The sequence below is a fragment of the Ursus americanus genome, chromosome 6 (genome assembly GCF_024610735.1).
Source record: "Ursus americanus isolate L20-20 chromosome 6, mUrsAme1.1.p, whole genome shotgun sequence".
NCBI lineage: Eukaryota > Metazoa > Chordata > Mammalia > Carnivora > Ursidae > Ursus > Ursus americanus.
Window position 1 is genome coordinate 55,093,442 of NC_142132.1, and position 8,616 is coordinate 55,102,057.

The 8,616-nt window shown below is 48.9% G+C and overlaps 1 pseudogene; it reads left to right on the forward strand.

The window, feature by feature from the left end:
• The first annotated feature begins 2,642 nt into the window (after positions 1 to 2,642).
• Positions 2,643 to 8,376, forward strand: LOC123783078 (small ribosomal subunit protein uS2 pseudogene; annotated as a pseudogene).
• Positions 8,377 to 8,616: the final 240 nt, after the last annotated feature.

Genomic DNA, 8,616 nt, shown 5'->3' on the forward strand with positions numbered 1-8,616 from the left:
GGAGTATCTCCACAAATACAGATTTTTAAACCAAGTAAGAAATTAGACAAAGACGCGAGGCAGATAGAGACCAAATTTTACATTTACTATGGATGAAGCTGATTTTAAGAACATGGCTCATGGCTGTGGGCAAATGGGCTTCCTAACATGGAAACCTAGAATTAGATTTACCAACGAACTCACGGGCAGTCCTGCACCATCACTAGCCTCCCCTAACCACAAGAGCACAACAAAAATGGGTGCACCTTGCAGGCAGATAAAAGGGCTGGATCACTCGAGCCTGACTCATCTATCAGATAAGTCACTCAGTATTCTGAGCAGAATGAGGGAGAAAGAGCAGAGAGACTGGGTGTGGCACGTTAAGGGGGCTCATTAGACACAGAAGGAAATACTAAGATTCCATTTTATCTCTGCTTTTGACTTCGTAGCTACCCTTGTTATCTTAGCGATCGCTTAAGGACGACATCCTTATTGCATTATCACCGTCTGCCATCCATGACATTATACCATCTCACATACAACGTAAGAACTTTACAACACTACGCTTCCATTCTCCCTTGCACCCTTGGTGCCATTGTTGTCAGACATTTTCTACGGATATTATAAATCTACAAATATAACATTATTATTGTTGTTTCATACAATTATCTTCAAAATATCTTGTATTTATGCATATGTTTAGCAGCTCTTGCTCGCTTAATTCCTTTGTGTAGGTCCAAGGCTCTACCTGGTATCATCTTCCTTCTCTTGAGGAACTTTCTATAACATTTCTTATGGAGCAGATCTGCCGGCAACAAATTTTGTCACCGTTTATTTGTATGAAAAAAAGTCATTTCATCTTCATTTTTGAAAGATATTTCCTCTGGGAATAGAATTCTAGATTAACAGGGTTCCACCCTCCCCCCCGCAGTTTAAAGATGTTGCTTCACTATCTTCCAGCTTGCGTAGTTTCTGATGAAAAGTCCGCTGTAATTATCTTTGTTCCTGGGGGCATGTTTTGTTTTGGTTTTTGTTATTTCATTCTCTGCTTTCAAGATTTTGTCTTTATTGCTGGCTTTCAGGAATTTGATTGAATATTCTTTGGTGTGATTTTACTTGCGTTTATCCTGCTTGGGGTTCATTGAGCTTCTTTGGTCTGCGGATTTATAGTTTACATCAAATTCAAAACTTTGGGGACACCTGAGTGGCTCAGTTGGCTGAGCATCTGGCTCTTGATTTTGGTTCAGGTCATGATCTCAGGGTCGTGAGATCGAGCCCTGACTCGGGCTCCATGCTGAGCATGGAGCTTCTTAAGATTCTCTCTCTCCCTCTCCCTCTGCCCCTCCCACCACACTCATGCTCTCTCACTCTCTCTAAAAAAAAAAAAAAAATTGAAACTTTTGCCCATTACTTTTTCAAATGCTTTTCCTGTCTCCACTCTCTCCTTCTGAGGATCCACTTTCATGTATGTCAGTCTACTTGATATTGTCTGTTCGTCCCTGAGACTCTGTTGGTATTTTTCTTAAACTTTTTTTTTCTGTTTGCTTCATTCTGGACGGTTTCTAAGGCTATGTCTCCAAGTTCACTGAGCTTGTCTTCATCAGTGTCTAATTAGCTGTTCATCTCATCCAGTGAAATTTTCATTTCAAATACTATATTTCTCATCTCTAGGAGTCCATTCAGTCTTCTTATCATCTATTTCTTTCTTCATTATGTTCCTGTTTTTTTCCAAATCATTGAGCATAAGTGTATTTGTAAGAGTTATTTTAATATCCTTGAATACTAATTCCAAGATCTCTGTCATTTCTGAATATATTTCCATTAATTTCTTTTTCTCCTTGTTAAGAGTAACCTTTTTTTTTTCTTCTTTGCACTTCTAGTCATTCCTGATTGGATGCAATGTAAATTTATGTTGTTGAGTACTGGATTTGGTTGGTAGTCCACTAAAGAGGGCTGGACTTTATTCTGGTGTGCCATTAAGAGACCAGTATGATCTTTCAGAGGCTTGTTTTAAAGCTTTTTAAAGGTAAGACTAGAGTAGCCTTTATTCTAGAGTTAGTTTAGTCCCACTGTTGAAATATGACCCTTCCAGTATCTCTCATAGGGCTTCTCTCATTTGTTTCCTTTTAATCAAAGATCACAATCCTGAGTTGCCTGATTTTTATTGTCTAAAAATTGTTGTATCATATGTTTTGTCCAGTTTTCTAGGTAAGTCCATCCCTGTTACTCCATTATGACTGAGAAAAGTCTAGAAAGAAACATTAGGAGTGAGGACCTGTTTTGCCATGAGCAGTTCCTATACAAGAGTGAGCAACAATGAGGACCTGGACCATTTTAGGATCATACCTGTGCTCTGAGGGATGTTCTATTTCATCATCTAGCTGCCAGGCTGTGTGGTGCAATGGACAGAATAATGGATCAGGGATGTAGTTCTGCCCCCTCGCTGTAGTGACATTTTGTTTTGGTCTGCCCCACATCATTCCCCTCCTCCTTGTCTAACATCTGCTTTCCTTTCAAGAACTGCTCCTTCCCTATTCTATATGGTTCCACTTGGGCTGCCAATCATAGTGCCCTGCCCTTAGGCAACAGTGATGAGTGACCCATGCCCAGCCAATTGGAGCTCTTAATCTCCCTGCCTCAGTCATTGGTTTAGGGATGATTACATGATCCAAGGTGGGCCAATCACATCCCTTGCCTAAGATTTTTACATGGATGCTAAGAAGGATAGCTTTTCCCTGAGTCTTTGTCAGTCTGGATTGATACAAGCCTATAGTTTCCTGTGGACACATCCTCCTCCTCTTTTCACCTCTCCAGTAAAAGAGATCAAGGCAGAAGGCTTGAGGCGAAGACCAGAGGGAGTCCTCGCAACATGAGTGAAGTCCATGCAGTCTCAGAGGCTAGCTGAACCCCTGCACTTTCTGTTTATGTGATCCAATATATTCCCTTTTCTACTGGTTTGATTCATTTTCTGTCATAGTCAACCAAAAAAAAAATATGACTATTTACATGCTGTTTTAGGTCTTGGTCCAGGTGTCTTCAAAGTGCACTGTGTCTCCTCTAAGGGGTATACAAGATGATCCATTGGTGCGTGGGAAGAAAATATAAGATTTATTTATGAGTAGGCATTTTCCAGATGGAAAAGAGGATATCGGCATGGCAGATAGCATGTGTGACGGCAGACACTAGATTCTACCCTTCGTGAAGGCAGGGACAGGGTCTGTCTCATGTTTGTGTTTCCCAGTGCTGAGCACAGTCTGACTCACAGGTGACATCAAAAAAATATTTGCTGACCTTCCCATGATACCCAGAGAGGGGTCCATACAACATTGTTCTGGGTTCCTGTCATAACTTAGAGAGAAATTTCACAAGGTCCATAGCCCTTGATATCCTGCAAATGAAGGAGGAAGATGTCCTCAAATTCCTTGCAGCAAGAACCCACTTGGGTGGCACTACCCTTGGCTTCCATGTGGAGCAGTACATCTGCAGAAGGACAAGTGATGGCATCTACATCATAAATCTGAAGACGACCTGGGAGAAACTTCCGCTGGCAGCTCTCGCCATTGTTGCCACTGAAAATCCAGGTGGCATGAGCACTGTATCTCCCAGGAATACCGGCCAGCGAGCTGTGCTGACATTTGCTGCTACCACCGGAGCCACTCCTACTGTGGGCCACTTCACCTCTGGAACCTTCACCGACCAGATCCAGGCAGCCTCCCTGGTGTATTCTTGTGCTTACTGGTCCCAGGGCTAACCACTGGCCTCTCACAGAGGCACCTTATGTTGACCCACCTACCATGGCTCTGTGGAACAGACTCTCCCTGGTGCTACATGGACATTGCCATGCCTTGCAACAACAAGAAAGCTCAGTCAGCGAGACCGATGTGGACACTGGCTGAGAAGTTCTGCGCAGGCATGGCACCATCTCCCGTGAACACCCATGGGAGCTCCTGCGTGATCTCTCCTCCTACAGACAGACCGAAGAGGAAGAGCAGGCCGCTGCTGAGAAGGCAGTGAGCCAGGGAGAGTTTCAGGGTGAATGGACTGCCCCAGCTGCTGAATTTACCGCTACCCAGCCCAGGGTCTCAGACTGGTCTGAAGGCGCACAGGTACCCTGTGTACCTGTCCAACCTGAGGAAGACTGGAGCGCTCAGCCGGCCACTGATGATGGCTCTGCCGCTCCCACTGCTCAGGCCACTGAAAGGGGAGGAACAACAGCGTGGTCTTACGCTGTTCTACAGACTCTTAAACAGAAAAGGGAAATAAGGTTGATGGAAAATAAAGGTTCTAAACTAATGAATGAATGAACATATGAATGAATGAATATGCAAAGACTAGTGGTGTTTAGACAAGGGCTTGTAGTGGGGTGGAGGGTACACATGCAAGTGGACGTAGCAGATAGAGAGCAAGTAACATGAGTTTCCATGAGGGAAGGGCATGGAAATCTTTAGTAGGGAAATTTTTTTTTTTTTCTGGGAAGGCGAGGACACAATTCATCAGGGTAGCCTCATTGAGGACAGGAGCTGCAAAGATGAAAGGAGGGGAAGGAATTCAGCTGGAGCAAAATTCCTGAGTCAGGAGCATGCCTGACCCATTTGTAGAACAGCAAGGAGGCCGGTGAAAGTCAGGTGGACGGGTAGGAGGCCACAGAGACAAGGGGAGGATGGTTGGATCCTGTGGGGTGTGTAGCCGTTCTGAGGACTTGGGATTTACTCTGAGGGACATGGGGCACCGTTCCAGGGTTTCAGGGAGAGCTGTGATCAGGTTTGCACTTGGAAAAGGTCTTCTGGCCACAGCATGGAGAATAGGCGGAAAGAGGGGCAAGGTGGAAGCAGAGGCCTGTTAGGGGGCCGTTGGCAGTGACTGAGGTGAGAGAGGATGGCAGCTTGAACCAGGGTGCTCTGCAGAAGGATCTGCTGTGACCACAGAGGCAACTAGAGTCCCCCGTGTTGATAGGGTGCGAGAGAAGGAGGGGTCAGCCACGACCCCAGGGTTTTTGGCCAGAGCAATGGGAAGAAAGGAGTAACCACCAGCTGAAATGAGGAAGGGGATGAGGAACTGGTGTTACAGGTGTCCGGGAAGCTCTTCCCGCCCAGTCTCTGCTTCAGTGGTTGTTTGGAGCCGCAGGGCTGGTGCTGGGACCTCTCACTGACACTGTCACCGTCCCCTCGTGTTCACGTCACCCACCTAATGTCAGTGCCCTTGAATCATTGTGACATCAGCTTGTCCCTCTTGGAAGGATCTTGGAGAATCTTCCTAAGGAAGTGGTGGGCTCAGCTTTTCCTAGGAAGACAGGTCCACCTCGCTGTGGAGGTCAGGAGCCCAGAATGTGTTGGTGGGGCTGTGTTCCTTCTGGAAGCTCTAGGGGTTTCCTCGGTTTTTCCAGCTTCTAGAAGCTGCCCCATTCCTTGCTCTGTGACCCCACATCCCTCCAGCCTCTGCTTCTGGTACCATCTTCCCTCTAGGAGGGAGATTTCTATGCTAAGATTTGAGTTAGAGGAGGGCTCCCTTTGCAGAATGACTAAGCAGTGACGCTTGTTAGGAGCCTGCCTCCGTCAGGTGTGAAATGATGGACACGTCAGGAATGGGGTGCTGATACCAGAGAGATTTAAGAGGCAGACCCACGCCGGTCACCTGATGTGGGGGTAGTATGACAGTGGGCCGGAGGTGGGTCTGGGTCAGAGAGGGGGATCAGAGGTGTCAGGGCAGAAGTGGGTCAATAAAGACCCAGGAGTTTCCATTTTGGGAACTTGGGACAGAAAGTTTCATGGGGAGAAGACAGTTTGGAAGGAACATGAGTTCCGTTGATGGTCTCTGGTGTTTTGGAGTTGAAACATCCAGGTGGATGTGTCCTAGAGGCCATGGGATTTGTCAGGGATAGAAATAACTTGGGGGCTGTCAGGGAAGAGATCATATTAAAACAACAAGACGGGTTGCAGATGAGAAGCATAAGGAATGAACCCAAGGCACATTCAATGCATGGGACCAACACTGCAAAATTCCATCACTGCAGAAGGCACCTGTAGTCTAGGGACCATGCATACCAAATACACACACACGTGCACACGTACACACGCATATGCACAACCCCGGGAGCAGAGGCCTGGGCAGGGCCCAAAGGAAGATGCACAGTGCGTGCTCAGGGCAGTAGGAGGAAGCCAAGGAGACAGTGGTGACTGGAGCCAAGAAAGACTGAGTATAAAAAGGCAAGGCTTTCAACCGGCTCGAATGCCACAAGGAGGTGAAGAATAGGGACTGGAAATGGGTAGAGGGCCAGGAAATACAGGGCGAGCGCTGCCCTGACTAGCTGGTGTTCTTGAGCCGGTCACCGGCCTCAGCTACCTCCTAGAGCAGGGAAGGGTAGAGGAGCTGGGCCCTCCGAAGTGCCGGCACGTACTGAGGAAATGCTGGCTCCTGCTTTACCGACTATGATAATTCTCTTTTCACCTTCTGTAAGCCTCCTTGCCTGCTTCAGCCTGTGCAGACTACCCCCACCTTGGACCTCGCTCTCTGCTTCCCTCCTCAAGCATCCGACCGACTGGACAGCCCCCTGAAGATGTGCGGGTGTCCTGGGTCTCTCATTCAAACTTGTAACTCCCAAATCTCCCCTGGCCCACCATTTTGAAGGTGGAGATGGTCTGGAGGAGGAGGAAGGCTCCAAAGCCCAGAGTGGTCCCTGATTGGTCAGTGACCAGCAGGTGGGGCTTATTCTGAGCCACACCCCTAGCATGAGCTGCTCCCCCCCCCCCCCCCCCCCCCCCCCCCCCCCGCTTCCCAGTTTGCTGAAATCCACACACCCGGCCCCCGCCCCCAGCAGTGGAGGTGTGTTGTCCCATTCTTATGTTGTGAACTCTTCTGGGGGCAAAACTTTCTAGAATGCCCCCGTGGGTTAGGAGAAGCAAGCAGTGTTTCTGGTTTGGAGAGGATATTGGCAAGGACACCTCTAAAATCCTGAATCCCCCACGCCTTCAGGTCCTGTGCCTTGGAGACCCCCATCCACGTTTTCTGGGCAAGAGAGTTCAATCCACTGGGAATGGGGAGAAGTGGACAGGGAGGGAGCCACAGAGGGGCGCACTGTGCGGCGGGAGGCTGGCCGGCTATTGCAAGCTGAATTGCTCTGGCAGGGCTGGAGGAAGCAAATTCTTTTCTTGCAGAAGAGGGTCTGCTTTCCTTTCTCCCAAGTCTAAAGGGGGGTGAGGAACAGGACTTTCTGATTGCCCTGGGACCAACATCCTCCTCCCAACCCCCAGGCTCCTCACACCTCCTGGGACCCCAGTGAGCACAGAAAGCAGTTCCATCCAATAATGCAGTAGGTCCCCCCTTTGCTCCTATTTCCCACTCAGCAGTGGGGCAAAACACGGTTAAGGGCAGCCAGGCTGAAGCCAGCCCAGCCACTGCCCCAGGGCCAGGCCTGCGAGGGCCTAGAGGCGCAACCCTGCTTAGGCCACTGTTCGTTTTTAATCCTCCTAATCCCCTGGGATTTGGAATCCAGCCCAGGAAAAGCCTGGGTTTGTTGCAGGCACTGGCTAACACCCACCTCCAGAGAGCCTCGGGCTTCCAGCTCCAAAGCCCTTGGCCGCCCCACTAACTAGCTGAGGTTGAACAGCATTGGGGTGTTTGAATTACATTTGTTATTAGAATTAACTTCCACTTTCTCTATTTGCAGTTAGGATATAAACTTTACCTCTTAAACACTAAGCTTCAGTAATACACTTTAAATAAGATTAAAGAGGGGCACCTGCATGGCTCAGTCGGTTAAGTGTCCAACTCTTGGTTTTAGTTAGGGTCGTGATCTTAGGGTCAGGAGATCGAGTCCCGAGATCAAGTTCTGAGATCGAATTCCGGGCTCAGCGCCGAGCCTGCTCAACATTCTCTCTCCCTCCCCCGCTCGCTCTCTCCCTCTCTCTGCGTCTATAATAAATAAATAAGTAAAATCTTCTAAAAAAATAAATAAGTTTAAAGAGAAAGGATTAATAGTTTAGGTGGATGCAATGAAGACAGAAAGTGTGCCGTGGGTACCAGATAGCTCAGGTCTGGGAGAGCCCGGTGTGATGGGTGCAGAGGGGGGTTCAGAGAGGCTGGGGCTTGCCCAGAAGGAGCTGGGGCAGCTCCTGCACCACCCACGTGGCTCCAAAATGGAGGCCTGGCTGCCCAGAGACTCCAGGGACCTGGAACTTCCCAGGCAAACCCTCTGGCAGATCGGAATGAATTAAAAGCCCCCAGTTCTACTCTCCTGCCTGCTTACCTATCCCCCAGGCCTCCTGAGTCTGAGGGCTTTGTTTCTTCCTGGCTTGGATGGGAGCCTCCCTACACACACACACACACACACACACACACACACACACACACACACAGCCTTCTCCGGAGATCTTCCCCTCCCCTTCTCTCCCTAGGCTGTGAGGCCCCTTCAGGAGCCCCTTTGTAAGGTAATTGGATTTCTCCCCTTGTTAGTTTGCAATGAAAATGTCATCTATTCCGGGCCACCGCCAGGGAGGGGCCAAGCCCCCATTCAGTGAGGCTGGCGGAGCTGTGAAGCTATTCAGGCCTCCCTGCCTCCCAGTCGGGCAGCTGGCTGCTTCCCTGACAATGCCCCCCTGCGCCCCCACCCCTACCAGTGTGCCCAGCCCCTCCCGGGAGTGG